The 16,645-nt window shown below is 47.3% G+C and overlaps 1 long non-coding RNA gene across 2 annotated transcripts in view; it reads left to right on the forward strand.

Annotated features, from left to right (window-relative positions):
* The window catches only part of Gm33248, a 28,994-nt gene extending 17,154 nt beyond the window's left edge, over positions 1-11,840 (forward strand). For both annotated transcript variants that reach the window (XR_378521.3, XR_378520.4), the window contains exon 3: positions 8,528-11,840. This is a non-coding gene — a long non-coding RNA (predicted gene, 33248). The remainder of the gene's footprint in view (positions 1-8,527) is intronic.
* The last annotated feature ends 4,805 nt before the right edge of the window (positions 11,841-16,645 follow it).

A 16,645-nucleotide genomic window follows, 5' to 3' on the forward strand; every position in this document is an offset into this window, starting at 1 on the left:
CTGACATCTTTCCCTGGTTTTAGTGAGGAGTCATCTGTTTGATGAGCAGTGAGCATTTGCCATTCTAAGAACCTGCTACGTGCTGGGTATGGTGTTCAATATGTCATACAGTTACTGCATTGAATCTTTTTTGCTCTGTTTTATCATGCTGGGAATGGAACCCAAAGTCTCCTGCATGCCAGGCAAGAACTCTACCACTGACTACAACCACGGGCCTCATTTAATTTTGATAATAAGCCTCGTTTTGGAAATGAGGCTACTGGAGTTTAGGGGATGTTGAGTAACTTACAGAAGGTGAAGCATTGAGTGAGTGAAAAAGCAGGAGATTAAAACCTTTCTCCAGCTGGGGATGTGGCTTGATGAATGCTTGCTTAGCATGCACAAAGCCCTGGGTTTGATCCCCAGTCTTCCATAACCCAGGTTTGTGTGCAGGTCTGGGTTTAGTCTCCAGTACTGAGTGGGGCACAGCTCAGCACTTGCCATACTTCACAAGTCCTTTTATTCCGTACTCTTGAGGCTCAGATACATGGGGACTCGCTAATGCTAGAGGCACCAAGTCCCAGATACAGAAGGTACTCTGTGTGCCTGCAGCCTTTCATGACTGAGCCACCAGTTCAAAGATCCTTCATGAAGATCTTCAGCCTTTTCACTCCAGAGCCATGGTACTGGAAAGCTGGGTAACGCATTTTCACTAAAACAAACTCCAGTGGCCCATCTTGCCCCATCTGAGGCCGGCAGGCCTGCTGGCTCCCTTAGGAACCACGGTAAAACCTTTTTCACTGTCTCCTCCCACTCTGTCTCTTCACTGACCACTGTCCATTTTAGCCGGTGAAATCTGAAGGCCAGGATGAAGCCAGCTCTGCCCTGTCCCTATGGTGGTCATAGCAGCAACTCTGGAGGCACAGACAGGCTGAGTATCGGGGATGCAGCTGGTGGCTGATGACAACATCCCCCATGACACACCAGCCATCTGAGTGGAACTGGCTTAGTATCTCCCTAAATCTAAATCGGCCTAAAATCACCTGTATATACATAGGCCTGTACACATGGGTGCATGCATGCACATGCGTGTGTACACACAGACAGAGGAAAAAGAAAATGGGGCTCCAATCAGTGCTCTCCTGATGAAGTGATGGGGATAATGCAAGGGACACCGTGGCAGACTTTCAGAGAGAGGGGTTGGGAGGAGGGGTTAGGTGGAGGGGCTAGGAGGAGGAACTGGGAGGAGGGGCTAGGTGGAGGGGCTGGGAGGAGTAGCTAGGAAGAGGGCCAGAAGGAGGGGCCGGGAGGAACTTTCAGCTCAGTAGGTCACAACTGGCTTGCAGTTTGTTTTTGAAACTGTGACCTTATTTTCCACACAGTTAAATTTGCTCTTTGTGGCCTGTTTCTAGGTGTTCATTGGTGTGACCACAGTTGCCCTCAAAACCCAGAGCAGCTATACAGCTCCAGGGGCTCCTTCAAGCTCCCCCTTGATGCCAGCCCTGTCCCTGCAAACACCCATCTATCCCTGGGAGGTCACCTTTTGCAGAGTGCCCAGGTTGGGGAGGTGATGGCCAGCTAAGACTGACACCTTCCACTTAGTGCCTCCACATTTGAGACACAGCCACACTGCTGCAAAGGTTCCACTTTACTGCTGAGTAATGTCTATTTATTGTCCCTGCAGACTACTTTAGTACACAGGCGGCTGAAGGAGCTCTGGACTCTTTTCAGTTTGAAGTCTTTTTGAATAAAGGCATAGCTGGCCTTGTGCAGAACTTTGAATGAACCTGCTTTATTTAAACATCTCGATGCCATCAATTGGGCATCTATCAGCTATATGTTACTCTATGACAAAGTTCCAAACTGTTTTTCTAAAGTGGCTGTGGTATTGCACCTTCCCAAGGAAAGAGAGTTCCAGAAGTATCAAACTCCCTGCCCCCACCCCCACCCCCCCACCCCCCCAGGACTCAGGCTTGTCATTTTTCCTTCTTTGAGACTTTTCTTGTTAACATTCCTGTAGAAGCATGTGATTAACTTATTAAGATTAGGTTGTAGGGAATGAGGGCACATGCCCATAATCCAAAATGAGGGCCACAAGTTTAAGTCCTGCCTAGTCTGTGTAGCGATTGCCTTTGTAGGAATCAAACTTCAGACCAACCAGAGCTATAGAGTAAGGCCCTGTCCACAAAACAACAGAAACGAAACATGAACAGAAAACAACAATAACAACAACAAACACAAAAGACTAGAGCAATGAAAGTGAGGCATGGTGGTACGTATATAACCCTGACACCCAGGAGGTTGAGGCAGGAGGATTATGGCTACTTAGTGAGACCCTATATCAAAGAGTAGCAAAAAAATAGGGGGGAAAAACACTTTTTACAAGACTGTATAGTAAATTCCATGGAACAAGTGGCTTACACATCAGAAATCTGCTGTCTCTGATTCTGAAGGCTAGGAGTTAGAGTTCACGGTGTTGCCAGGCTCATCTCTTCTGAGCCTCTTACCTTGAAAGTGGCTGGCTTTCACACGGATCTCTGTGTGTGGTTCTGTGGTTCCTCCCTGTGTCCCAGCTCCCTCTCTTTATAAGGATATCAGTTACGTGGACTGAGCACCACCTTAAAGACCTGTAAACTGCATGAGCTCTTTTCTGACTTTATCTGCAATTACAGCCACCTCTGCCATCTGAGGGCACAAGAGGATAGGGCACAACCCAGGCCATAACTAGCAAAGTGAATACATTCCAGACCAAGGATGCAGAATAGGAAGGAACACAGGGGTGGCCTTTATGTGGGGGGATCGGAGACGGCTCCATAGGTCTTTTTGTGGAGGGTGAGCTGGGCACAGGCAGAAACTGACACGGTTCTGGTCTCCGCTCCACCACTTGACTTGAGGTCACCTCTTCTGGAAGCCACATTTTCGTGGTCTGTAACAAGAGAGAAAGAAAATTAATGACACTTGTATCAGAGCCAGGCAACAGGGAGGAGCACTCACGTGAAGCCATTTCATCAGCTGACACATGTGAGCCCTGCAGCTTCCTGTGTTCATTTTTGGATTTTTTTCCCCTCTGCAGTAGCTGAGCTGTGGAGTCTTCTGGCATTCTCCCTGCCTCCTGGGGTTATTGTTAAGGTCCAAGTGCTTACTCAGTAAATGTCAGCAGTTGGATTTAAAGATTCTAGCTAAAATTGGCTACTACAGTCTCAAGTGTGCATGCACAGAGATTTGTACGTGATCAGAAAAATGTTAAGTATTGTAGAAAGTAGACATGGGATAGTTGGTGAAAGTCTCAGATGGCCCTGTCATCCCGTCTCTTTCCGTGGGATACCCAGCTTGCCTTCTGTTCTGGAGGCCCCCTGACACTCATCCTTTAGTTCCTATGTTGGAATTCTATCCTTCAATGCGTAGGTTTTTTTAGAGGAAGGATTTTTAAGAAGACAGTCATGTTTCCTCATCAAAGGTAGGAAAGTTTGCTTGTTCTTTGATTTCCATGTGAGGACATAGCAAGAAAACCACTGTAGCAAGGCAAAAGGTGAGTTTTCACCAACCCCCAAGCATGTCAGTACTCTGGGAGTGCTAGCTCCCAGGTGGACAAGCCACACTGTCTCAGGTAAGTTGTTAGAGTGTCTTGAACAAACTAAGACACCCACTCCTTCCTCCAGGAAGTATGTAACATGTTTGGTAAAGATCAACAGGATCCACCCCTGTTCTAGAGCAGTTCACACCTGTTCTAGAGCAGTTCACACCTGTTCTAAAACAGTTCACACCTGTTCTAGAGCAGTTCACACCAACCAGAGGAAGTAGGACAAAGAGAGCAACAAGCAAATGGCAAGATCAAGTGGAGCCTTCACATTCCAGGCAAAGTCAGGCAGCAGGAGACCCCAGAGAAGGGCTTTTAGCCATAGGACCACGTGGTGTTATGGGTGCACAGGTCCTGAGAATCTGTAGAGTGCATTACAGGCCATGGAAACTGGATCAATACAGATGGATAAGGTAAAGAACAGCATGGGTGGAGACCTGGGGTGTGGCAGCTCTGGCTGGTACATAGCAAGAATTATGGGAAATCCAGGAGGATGCTGAGGCCTGGGTGTCAGGAAAAGGCTCATGCTTCTTGGGCAAGGGGAGGCCACGGCCTGCTTTGGAGGTGTAGCTGGCCAAACCCCAATCCATGCCAGGCCCTTCTTCCATCCTCAAAGCCAACAACTTCAGTTGTCACATGTTCTCAGTCTACCAATGGGCAAGATTTTAGTGGCACAAGAGATTAAGTTGGCCAACCTGGGCAATCTGGTATCCTCCCCATACCATTCCTGTTTGCACAATATCCCATGTAACTTAAGGTGACATAGCCACAGGTTTCATGGTGGGGATGCAGATATTTTTGGTGGCCAATACCCTACCTACCATGAGTATAGCCACAAGTTCTAAGTGCACACAGGTGCACTGGCTGTAGGGAGATTGCTAACTTCAGGCTGGTTCTGTGTCCTTTCCCTTTGACTAGTTCTTGAGACAACTGATTTCCTGACTCCCTACTGACAAGGACATAACCTTCCCCAGTAGCGGCCATTTCTAGGCCAGTATCTCTTGCTCTGGCTTGGGCAGAGCCATCACTTCTTGGCACTCAGAGACTTATTCATTCTCCAGCTCCACATGATGGCTGCCACCTCCCAGGCTTGGAGGACTTAGTGTTAACCCCAGACTTCACTAACACTCATGATTCATCCTTACAAAGAGTCGGGGGCTCCTCTTTGTCCCCTGAGCAGGCCTGATCAGTGCATGCTTGACAGCTCAAAGCCTTGGGGACAAGAAATGAGGAGCTAGAGCCCACAGCTCAGCCATGACTGCAGTATTGGGTTGTGTTTACCTCTTCTGTGCACAAAGGCTCCCTTTGCCACCAGGATTAGGATTCTTCTCCCTCTGCTCAGCTTTAAGCAACATTGAGGGCGCCTGTGTCTGCACCGCAGTTTCTTGGGGCCTTTGGATCTGGATGCCATTTGAGCAATGCAGGAAAAGCAAGAGTTCCCACAAGCTCAGCACTCACAGCTATGAGGACTGTCATGGAGACAAGCCACCTTTCCAGAGACACATGCCACCTTGCGCCTGTGGGGGGCCTCAAGCTCCAGCAAACCCACCATCACTCCCATCTCTGGCCTTCTCCCTCCTCCATGTCTGGTCTCCATTCTCCCATCCCCACCCCATACAGTTCAATAAACCTCCTGATACCAGCTTTCCTAGTCCTAGGCTGGGCATCATGGACTCAAAGACAGAGCAGGTGGGGACTTACAGATCAACCAGATGCACTGTGTTAAGTACCAAGAAGATAATGCATAGGCAAAATAAGAGGGTAGCATCCAACCCATCTAGAAGACAAAGATTAAACCAGGAGGGGCTTCCTGAAGGAAGAGATATCTGAATGGATTGGGAACTCAACCAAGCAGAGGCAGATGAGGGTACTATCGGCAGAGGGACTATGCTTTCTTTCCCTCTACTGACCATCAGATTTTATATACTCCTTTCTTATGGGGCCTAGGAACCTCCCAGTGTATCTCCATACATTCTCCAGTGGTAGTAGGTATAGGATTTACACTAAAATTATGTTTCAACCTCTACCCTGAAGCCAGGAATAAGCCTGGTCATGCTTTTGGCTAGCACTGATCCATGGGAAGTTCTGGGCTACCACCCATGTCTTCCTTCAACGGAGTAGGCTCTGAGCCTGAGCTCCCAGGAGACTCAGCAGGTGGCATTGAGGCCTGCAGTGCAGTGAGGCAGTTGTTCCTGGCAGATCTGGATCCCAGGCATATCTCCAGCCTGGTCCCAGCACTGCCCTTCTCAGTCAGAAGACTTCCGGCAAGTCCTGTTCCCTCTCAGAGCCTCTATTTCTCAACTCTAAAGCTGGAGAAATGTTAGCATTCGCCCCCCAGGGTTGGCGAGAGAAGGACAAGTTCGCCCGCAGCCCAGTGTCTGGTTTGTGTCAAACCACAGTGAATGTACTTCAAAGAGACCATGCAAGGGCACTTACCAAGTGTCAGAAGGAAAGAGCTGCAGGAGGAGCCATCCTCTGAGTCAAGACAAGGGCTGTCCTGACCACTTAGTTTGGGGACACAGGAAGGCAGGGGATGTGAAGCAAACCAGAGGAGAAGCCGGCTGGACCTTCAGGACGACTTAGCAGTGCAAAGGGGGCTTTGAAAGAGGGCTGGAAGGAGGGAGGTAGCAAGCACCTTGGTCTAGTCCCGGGGCACTCCAAACACACAGAGAGAGCCTGTCTGTGGGCTTCTCTCAGATAGAGGACCACCGATTCTCAGCCCCAGAGCGGGGGTGAGCAAAGAGGTGGGCCGGTAGAATTCAGAGGGCACCTTCTTATCTGAAGAAGGTCAGCAGTGAAGCTGGCCCAGGGATCACTTCAGAATGACTTCCCAGAGCCAGCTGTCTACTGGGTTAGTGTCCATTCATATCTAGCTTTTAAGTACTAACCATGCCCTCGCCTGAGGCTCAGCCCAGGGTCTGGGAGACGAAGGACAGTAGTTCCTGTTTTTTCATGTGGTCTGGTGACAAAGGCACATGCACTTTATTTTAGGACAAGACAAACACCAAAGGGCAGTGTTGGACTGCAGGGGGGACCAGGAGACCTTACTGACTCGTCGGCAATAAAGTTTGTGTGGTAGGCTTTGATGACTACTATGGGCATCCTCTGTATGTGTGTGTGGGGGGCGGGGGGATGTTACTCTGCTTTCAGGGGAGTCTCTGACTTCTTTTTTATAACTTGTGGTGAATGGAGCCAGGTCTTCTTGACCCGATACTGAGGGATAAAGAGGGACAAAGGAGCTCCAGGAGATGGCAGAGCGAAGCCAGGGTTCTTGGGAGTCAAGAGAGATCTTGGGGTATTGTTCTGGTTGTGGGGAGGAGAGGATGGTCACTTCTATCCCAATGCTTTGCCCCACTGCTGTTGGTGTCCATGTGGACCCCAGCCATGCCCAGAAGGATCCCAAGAATGATGACGATCCAGAGACAGGGGACAAAAGGGAATTAGGAACGCAGGCCAGGGACAGTTACTAGCATTGCCTGCAGAGCCTAGGAGTCTACTCAGAGAAGAACTCACAGCCTGAGGCTGGCCCCTTTCAGGAATTTGTAATGCGACTCCCTTGTGTGAGGTACAACCATGGAGTCACACATCACTGCTTAGACTCCCGAGCCACCTCCCAGCCTCAGTGCCTTACACCCTTTTTAACTGAGCACTCTGAGCAAAATGCCAAGGACCTGGGTCTTAAACAGGCTCCCCTTGTCCTTCTCTGGTCACTTGAGCATCCATTACAGGCTTTCTGGCATCCTTCAGGCTCTCCTGCTGGCCCTGGCTTGGGACCCTCCTTCTGCCTCCCAGTGCCTCCCACTTCCTGTCTCTCCAACTGTCCCAAGGAAAATGCAAACCTTCTGTGCTCAGCACAGGCATGCCCGTCAAAGTACTGAAACATCATCTTTGTGGGTGGTTTCAGAGCCTGGCTGCCAGAGCCAAGGCAGTCAATGGGACTGCTGACTGACTTTCTTCCACTTGAGAGGGGAGCAGCCCGTGACTGGGATCCTGTTCCGAACAAGGGATGGGGAAAGACAGAGCCCTTGCTCCCTGCCTGTGTTTGTGTGGAGCCTTCAATGCCTTTTCCAGTTCACTTTGACTTCCTCAGCAACAGCCTGAGAGGTGGGGTTTGTCTTCCTCAGTTTACAGAGTAGCAATCCGAAGCTCTGAGAACTGACATGACTTTCCCAACTCTACTCTCCCATCTGTCACAGTCTGATCACAAACTGAATTCTCAGTTTGATCCTAGCGTCTTTTCCCTTTGATAGGCATGTGGGCATAGTGTCCAGCCCGACCCATGGTGGAGGGTCCCCCTCAATGAGCAATGATACAGGTATTGATGTCACCAGGACACATAATCTACTACAGGGACAAAAAAAAAAAAAAAAAAAAAAAAAACCCAAAAACCAAAAAACAAAAATCATGAGACCAAGCATTCAAAATATCTACATACTTGACCTAGAGAATTTCCTTGTTGGATGCCACCTGCAGGGGTTAGTGTGGGCCTTGAGCCTTCTTGCATCTCTGTATGGGGTAGGTCCCACCCTTAGGTACAGGTAGCATTGGGCATCCTTTGTGCTCATCTCTTCTGTTCATTCATGCCAGGATCATTCATGTATATGCTCCATCTCCTAACCTCACTGCTAGGCAGACATGTTTCTGGGCCCTCCTGACATTCTTTCTCCTTCCTTTAGATCTCTGGCACCTGGCACTGCCACCAAGGGACATCTCAGAGTCTAAGAGTGCCAAACATGGGCACCTGCCTCAGGAATGCATTTGCTATTCCATCTGTGTAGCTGTGTTCCATAAACTGTCTCTGCTTTCCAACAATTAGTGGGGGGAAAATAGGCTTTGAATCTGAAGGGGAGTAGGAATGGGAATTACGGGGTGTTTTAGAGGGAAGAAAGAGAAGGGAGAAATGTAATTAAATTATAATCTCAAAAATTAAAAAAAATCTCTTTTCTATCTGTATAACTTTCTGGGATCCAGGAACTGACATCCTAGCAGGCTCCTGGGCGATGCAGATGCTGGCATTCTGGGCACTGCCCTTTGGAAAGCTATGATGACCACTGAAGCAGAACAGACCAAAGCAAAGAGGTGGGAAAGTCGCGAGAAGATACAGGACTGGCTGGGATACATCAGGAAGAGGAGCTGCGATGGATGGGACTTCAAATGGAAGTTGGTGATTATATCCGTCCCAGCACCTCCCGCCTTGCAAGAGAGGCCTTATAAATCCTGGTCACAAGGAAGGGAAACAGAAGCTCAAGGAAGAGAGAGCCATGGCTTCCTAGGTGTCAGTGAAGACCCAGACGCTGAAACTATAACCGCCTAGTTCAGAAACCTATACTTTGCTTGACCACAATCCAAGCAGGGGGTGGGGATGGGATGTTTTTCTGCAGGGCTGGACATAGAGTCAGTGTTCAGAGCACATTGTTGGAGAGAGGAAGGATGGGTGAGTGAATAAGTGAAGAAATGAATGAGAGAACAGAACCACTTTGAGAGCCTGGAAACCGGGACCTCACGCTCTGTGACCTCACGCTCCAACTTCCCCTCCTCCCCGAGTCTGATCTGAAAGGTGACCCCCGTTCCTCTCGCCCAGGTGATAAAGCCAGGTGCAGGTGCACCTGTTACCCAAACCTGATATCCAAATAGGAAGTAAGGCTGAGATAAGGCTGTGGAGGGCAGTGCCTGGAATCACGGGGTTGGGCTGGCCATTGGCTTGATGCCACAAGTGTCCACCGAGCCTCTCCTAAAGGTTGAGCTCTATGCCAGGTTCCTTCAGGGTGAGGCAGGAAGCCACGCAGCTCCTGACCTCCAACAGCTTATGGAAAAAAAAAATACTTACAAACAGGATGTGGGTCGGGCAAAGGGAGAAGTGTGAAGCAGGTGGCCATTGCTCCCTGACAGCTCCAACAGGGAGTTGGGACTGAGAGATGAGAAGAAATGAGGCAGTAGTTAGTGATGCCAGGGGAGGGGCCTGACCCTTGCACTGCCATTGCTGAGGAATAAGAGGTCCTTAAAGTTTAGCTCCTCAGACCCAGACCCCTCCCCAGTCCTCCTACCTTCTCTCAGGGTCTCCCTTACAAGATCAGGCTAAGCTTCCTCTCTGTTCCTTCTGGCTTTACCACAGGTTGGCATCCTGGAGCAAGGGCCTAGTCTCTGTATTTTCCACACAGGCCTCTTTTTCTCTACCTTCCTCCTGCCCCTCACTACCTGAGCTAGGTCCAAGAAGCCTCCTTGTGGCCTGGCATTTGAGTGCTGAACTTAAGAGGATTTTGTAAGCTGGTTAAACAAAGCCAGATTAAAAATCAAGTTACAAGTGCCATGTTCTATTAAAGTCAAAGATAACAGGTACTCAAACCCTGCAACTTCCTAGTTCTTTAACATTTCATGCTATGTATGTTATAGAGGATATGCACATATGTTGTGCCCTGTAATTGGAAAATAACATTTTATGGTATTGTGCATCTCTGCGGTTCTCTGCTCAGCCATATCACCCAAGTAGATAGATGCCTTAGTTCATTTTGTGTTATAACAAAATCCCTGAGGCTATTTTATTTCTAAAAAAAAAAAGAGGTCTATTTAGCTTACAATTAATTTTGGAATAGTGCTAACATCTGCTCAGCTCTGGTGAGGGCATTCTGCCTCTGTCACATTGTGGAGGGCAGCATTATGTATGGATATGCATGAAATAGAGAGATCACATGGCCACTTAGGGAGCAAGAGAGATTCAGGGACCAGGTTTACTCTTTGTGTAACAACCTACGCTCATGGGATCTAGACCAGCGACATTTTCATATGATCTAGAACGAACTCAAGAGAGAATAGGTTTATTTTAACTACAGTTTGAGAGGTACGGTTGTGTACATGATAGAAAAAGCACGTCAGGTAGTTCATCCATGACATGACTTGGCACCAACTAGGAAGCAACAAGTTCTTGGGCCATAACTGGATATAAATATGATCTTCAAAGTCCCATCCCTCGTGGCCAAGTTCACCAAGCTAGGCCTTAGGTCCCCAAACAGTGACAGCAGCTGATGATCAAGTATTTAAACACATGAGCTTGATGTGCGTGTGGCAGGGCTGGAGGGGTGGATTTACAGATCTGTGATAGTTTATCTTTACCAAGTTAACACAACACAGAATCACTTAATTAAGTTAATTGATATGGGATGATTCAGTCCACTGTGGGCGTCATCATCCCCTAGGCAGAGGGTTTTGAATGTATAGGAACGGAGAAATCGAGCTGGGCACAGGTAAGCAAGCAGGATGGATACAATCATTTCTCTCTGTTCTTGGCTTTTGCTGTGGCTATGATACACGTGGCTATTAAATGTTCCTGCTTGATATTCCCACAGCGGTTCACTATACCTATAACTTGTAACTGTAATTGTAATCTAAAACAAGACTTTTCTTCCCCTAAGTTGCTTTTTGTCAGGGCATATTATCACAGCATAAATGAAACCTGACAAACATACAAAACATAACACAGGGGTCTTAAGAAAGCTACGTTCCTCCCTTCTACTGTTAATGCCTTCAATAATAACCTTTCACAAGGCTTTACCTCCTAAAGGTTTTGCATCCTTAATCCCATCATGCTAGGGACTACACTGCTACTGTGAAGAACTATGTAAAACACCCTCAAATAGTAACATAACTATGATATTGGTCTTATAGATATATTTGCATTAAGGAATCAGGGTAAATGCATGCTTTGTTTGGCTTACTGTTTCAGTAAAGTGATGAAGAGAATCTAATAAGACACCTGACCTTTAGGGTAACACGTATCGTTGTATGGTGGACTGATCAGAGAACTGAAATTATGTATCAGTGTGAGAAAAGGTTAAGAGCGCTTTTTCTAGACAAACGAGTGTGTTCCCAGTACACGGCCTCCCATTCCACTCTGTCTGTGAAGATGGAGCCAAGCAATCTTCCTAGGCTGCCCATTTGTTGAGATTAAACACATTCATTCCTAATGTGACTCCCTCTTTCTAGCAGAAGAGCAGTCAAGCATTTAGTGGCTGCCTGCTTTTGTTGCACCATGCAGTCTCTCTGATGGTGAATTTTGAAAGAAACAGGAAGTACTATATTATGGAGGTATATGAAATTTAAAATTGGAGTTATTTTTTGGTAATTGTGTGTTATGATCTTTTCTATTGCTCCAATCATAATAAACTTAGGACCACATTTGTGAATTTTATTTTATTTTTTATTGTTTTATTGACTCTGTGATTTTGACATTTATACCTCAATGCCACTCATCTCCCCTGTCTCTTAATGTCCTCCCTCCCAAAAAAGAAAATTTTTAAAAAATAAACAAAACAAAGCATAGAGAACATCTCATCATGGAAGCTGTATTGTGTCATAGTGTGTCTCACAGTGTATCCCTCTGTCCGCACAACTTCACTTGCAAATGTTCGTTAAAATGAGTCATTGGTCTGGTTCCAGGCCTCTGGCTTCTGTGCCACCATCAATACTGGATCCTCACTGGGACTCCTCTCAGTTATCCTGTTGTTGCCCTGTGTCATAGAGATCCTGCAGCTTTGGGGTTGCAGGACTGGCCCTTTCACACGCTCCAGTAGTTCGCAGATGATGTAGATTATGGGGTGAGCTGACTCAAAGCCCTCCACCTGGGCCTGGGTGGTAGCTGAGTGGGTCTGCCTGCGAGCTCTCCCACACCCATGCCATTGCTGGAGCTCTCTAGTACTGCCCGAGCTAGCTCACCCAATGCTGCAGCCTTCAGGGGCAGGGCTAACTCTCCTGCTATCCTGCCCTCAGGGATGGCTCACCAGCCCCAAGCCACCAGAGCCAGTTCTACTGTGCCTCCCAGTCTCAGTGCAGGACCCACTCTCCCAAGTGCTGTAGTTGATGAGGGGCTAGAACAGTTCTCTTGCATTCACACCCTTGGGGCTGGCTCACCAGTGCCTTCACCATCAGGGCCAGTTCTACAGTGCTGCCCAGGTGAGGTACAGGCCACTCTCACAAAGGCTGCAGTTGGTGAGGGGTAGGGACAGTGCTCCAGAATGCTACCTCCATTGAGGGGCAGGGTCAGCCCTGCACAGCTCTTTGACAGGCAGTAGCCCAGACCAGGGATGGCCACATGATATTTAGTGGTAATATAAGTTATGGACATTGACACAGATCAAGACGTTGCCCTCAGGGGCAGCATAGGCTAGGACCTCACCATGGCTTCAGGTGGCACATCAGGCTGTTCCTCTATGCATCTTCAGTTCTACATCTCTTCCTAATGCTCAAACTGCTCAACATTTCTGTCTGCTATCTGTCCACTACATACTCGCATTGTCACGGCTCCCACAGTGGACAGGTAATGTGGTTGGTGAGTATCTGGCTCTCCTCCCTCTGCTCATGCTGTGTGGTGTGGCTATGGCAGGGCTCTGTGTATCTACAGCCCACCTGTGTGGTGTGGCAGCAGGTTGGCCTCTTGGTGTCCTCATCTTACCAGGGCTGCAGCATGAAGTGGAGCCAGATGGGTCTCTAGACATCTTCCCCCTTTTGGCACTGTGGCAGGCAGGTCTCTGGATGCCCTCTTCTGCCCATGGCTGGCATGAACTTCATTTTTGAGGAGATTGCTGCCTTTGACCCTTTTGCTCTGTAGTTGTCTCTGCAGCTTACAAGGTTTTACTATAAAGATAAAGTGTATCTGTCCTCCACCATAGATCAGGGGTTGGGAATGCTAATATCTTCTGGAGCAATCTCATATCCACAGAAGGTATGGGGGACATTAGCTTGGACTTGTGGAGTGTTGGCACTGTTGCCCAGACACATGCCTGAGCCGAACCTGCTACCCTTCTCCATACTCACTTCCAGCACTAAGGGCATACCCCTCTCCTGCAGTGCTTGCTTTAAGGCCTAGAGAATTTCTTCTAGAGGATGTTAGAGGTTTTTAGAAAAGATAAAGAGAGCTCAAGATGCTTGGTCTAAAGGATACTCTCTTAGGGTTCCCATTGCTGTAAAGAGACTCCATGACTCTTATAAAGGACAACATTTAATTGGGACTGGTTTACAGGTTCAGAGGTTCAGTCCATTATTATCTAGGGGTGGGGGTGGTGCATAGCAGTACCCAGGCAGACATGGTGTTGGAGGAGCTGAGAGTTCTACATCTTGTTCTGAATGCAACGAGGAGAAGACTAGTAGACTTCTAGGTAGCTAGGAGGAAGATCCCATTACTTACCCCTACAGTGACACAGTTCCTCCAACAAGGCCACATCTCCTAATAGTGCCACTCCCTGGGCCAAGTATATTCAAACCACCACAGATGCCAGAGACCAGTGCTTTTCAACCTTCCTAATGCTGAAGCCCTTTAATACAGTTCTTCACTTTGTGATGAGCCCCAACCATAAGATTATTTTCATTGCTACTTCATAGGTCACATTATGCTACTATTATAAATCATAATGTAAATATGTGTTTTCTAATGGCCTTGAGCAACCCCTGTGTCAGGGTTGTTTGACCCAAAGGGGCCACAACCCACAGGTTGAGAAACACTGCCACAGACGGTTTCTACCACTTTTACTGTCTTAGGCACCATGGGCTTCTCCAAGTTGGATGATAAAATACTCAGTTAGGTCTCTCTAGAAATCACTGGAAGCATGAGTCTTTTGTGAGTCAGGAGTCTACAGTGAGCTCATTGGCTTTGATCTCAGTGACTTTAGAAGTAGGAACAGGTCTGACAGCTATCGGGCATCTGGGACCTCCAGGTACTCAGTGCGGTCCTGTCTATTCCTCACAGAAACCCGAGCGTCGACTCGGGTACTCATGCTGGTATGCAGGCCAGGAGTGTAGGGTTCAGATAGACCCACAGTTTACTGAGGTCCTTCAGCAATAAGTGGAGATAGAGGGTTCAAACCTACTACACCTTCAGCCCCACAGAGTTGCTGAGCTGATGGTCAAACCCTCTCAGATGTTGCACCTCTCATTGTAGAATGTCTTTATGTATTAGACACCTTAGTTTACAGAAACCACTCCTTTAGGTAACAAGAAACACTACCAAAAAAGAGAAAAAAATAAAGAGGATTTAAGAAAAAAAATCAAGTTATTAAGAAGTCCAAATAAGAGTGTGCCAGGATAGATAGCTCATCAGTTATGAGCACTTGCTGCAAAATCATGAAGATGGGAGTTTGGTTCCCGGCACCCACACAATAAGTTGGGTGTCCCAGACACACCTACAGCCCTTGTCCTGAGGCAGGCGGAGGCAGGAGGATCGCTGAGCTTGTTGACTTTAGCCTAGCTGAGAAAATGCAAGCCTCAGATTAGGGGGCAGATCCTACCTCAAAGGAATAGGCGTGTTTTAATAAAGGAGGGTGCCCCATGCCCTCTTCTGGCCTCTATGTGCACACATACACTCCCACGTACAAGTGTACATACACTCATACAGACAGATACACACACTACAAATAATCCTACAAAGAAGCCTGAGCAAAAAATGTCTAAGTGTGCCTGCCCCGCAGAATCTGCGCCGTCAGCACCTTTAAAGACGTATGCAATGACTTTGCTAGAGTCCCAAGAAGAGAGACTGTTTCATATGATAGATCTGATGAACACTATCACCAGTTAGGTTATTATTGTCTTGCCTTAATTTGAGCTACAAGGAGCATATGCCTTCTACAACCTCCATTTGCCATATAAATTCCACTACCCATCTTGATTTTCCACAGCAGTGTAGGTAAGAAAGTAGTTGTCTATGGACCACTTTAGGAACCACTGGGAGACAGAGAACAGTCTGAGTTCTAAATAGCTAACTTCTGTATTCACAGTGTCAGGAATCCCATGGTTTTCAGTACTCATTGGGGTGTTATTGAAATTTTTGTTTAAATAATATCACACTAACTTAAGATATAAAACAGGCTTTGCTATGAATGGGTTCAGTTGAGGTTGGTTAAAAGCTTGCATTTAATGCTAGGGGTGGTTTAAGGCTTACCTCATACCCAGGGTCCTGCCAAGCTTGCCGTGAGAGCCCCAGCTCACATTCCAACCAGTGTGGAGTCTAGAAGACTGGTGGATTATGTATTCATCAAAGGTGACTGTCCACAACGTCTAGGACACACAAGCTGCCTTGGCTTAAAGACTGTGTCCTATTTAGAATCTGCCTCTGCCGTGCAAATACAGTCATTTCACAGTGATGGCAGCTTAATGGGGCGCTCTGCTGAACCCTAAGATATTGCCGATATTGCTTTCCATGGATCAAACAAGGCAGATCAAAGTGAAAAATTTTTCAGAGTCCTCTCACAGGAAGAAATTCCTCCAGGCAAAGCTTTGAGGTTTTCACAGTCCTGAAAATGAGCCCTGACTTTCTTCTGGCAACAACAACAAAAATTCCTTTTATTTGTGCCAAGCCAGAATACATTTCTTCTCTGAAACTATTTTATAGATTTTGTGTCATTTTCTACTTTCTATTTCATCCTTGAAGTAATTACCTACATTTAAGAAAATGTAGGCCCAGTGAACAGGAGGCATGCATAGGCAGATAAGCCCCGAGAGGCAGCCCCAGGGGATGGGGGCAGAGCTGCGTCTATAACTGCTCTCAATTTCAGGATCACATGGTTAAATGCAGAGCAATGGTGTACTCAGGGACCCAGAATTAGGCAGCCAAAAGCATAATTTAAAACTAACCTGGAACCCTACCTAGGCATCTCAAAAACTGTAACAAGCATTCAAATTGAAGAGCCTGTAGCCACTGTATCTTCCTTTTGCCAATACTGTTGGGTTTCTCAGCATCTCTCTGTGTACAGGTCTTCTGAGTCCTTGTCATGGCACTCAGGTGGCAAACATGGGATTCTCTTTTGATGGGCAAAGTGTGGGCATGGAGAAGAAGGTCTGGCTACTCCCTCTCCTTTAGAACTTTGGCTTACAATCTGCTGTGTTCTAAATTTATGTCCCCATAGTGTCAATTTGTGCACATGACAAGTAAATAACCCAACTAAATATATGATTGCAGCCTGAATCCAGCTAGCTCAGTGGGAGTGACATTTGGTCCTATTACAGGTTTCCAGTGGCCCAAACAGGCAGGGAAAATCTAATCCCACTAATAGTAAGAGAACGACCATGACCAATCTCTTTCATGGGCTAATGAGAGACTCATGTAATTTT

Source organism: Mus musculus, chromosome 7 (assembly GCF_000001635.26).
Source record: "Mus musculus strain C57BL/6J chromosome 7, GRCm38.p6 C57BL/6J".
Classification (NCBI taxonomy): domain Eukaryota; kingdom Metazoa; phylum Chordata; class Mammalia; order Rodentia; family Muridae; genus Mus; species Mus musculus.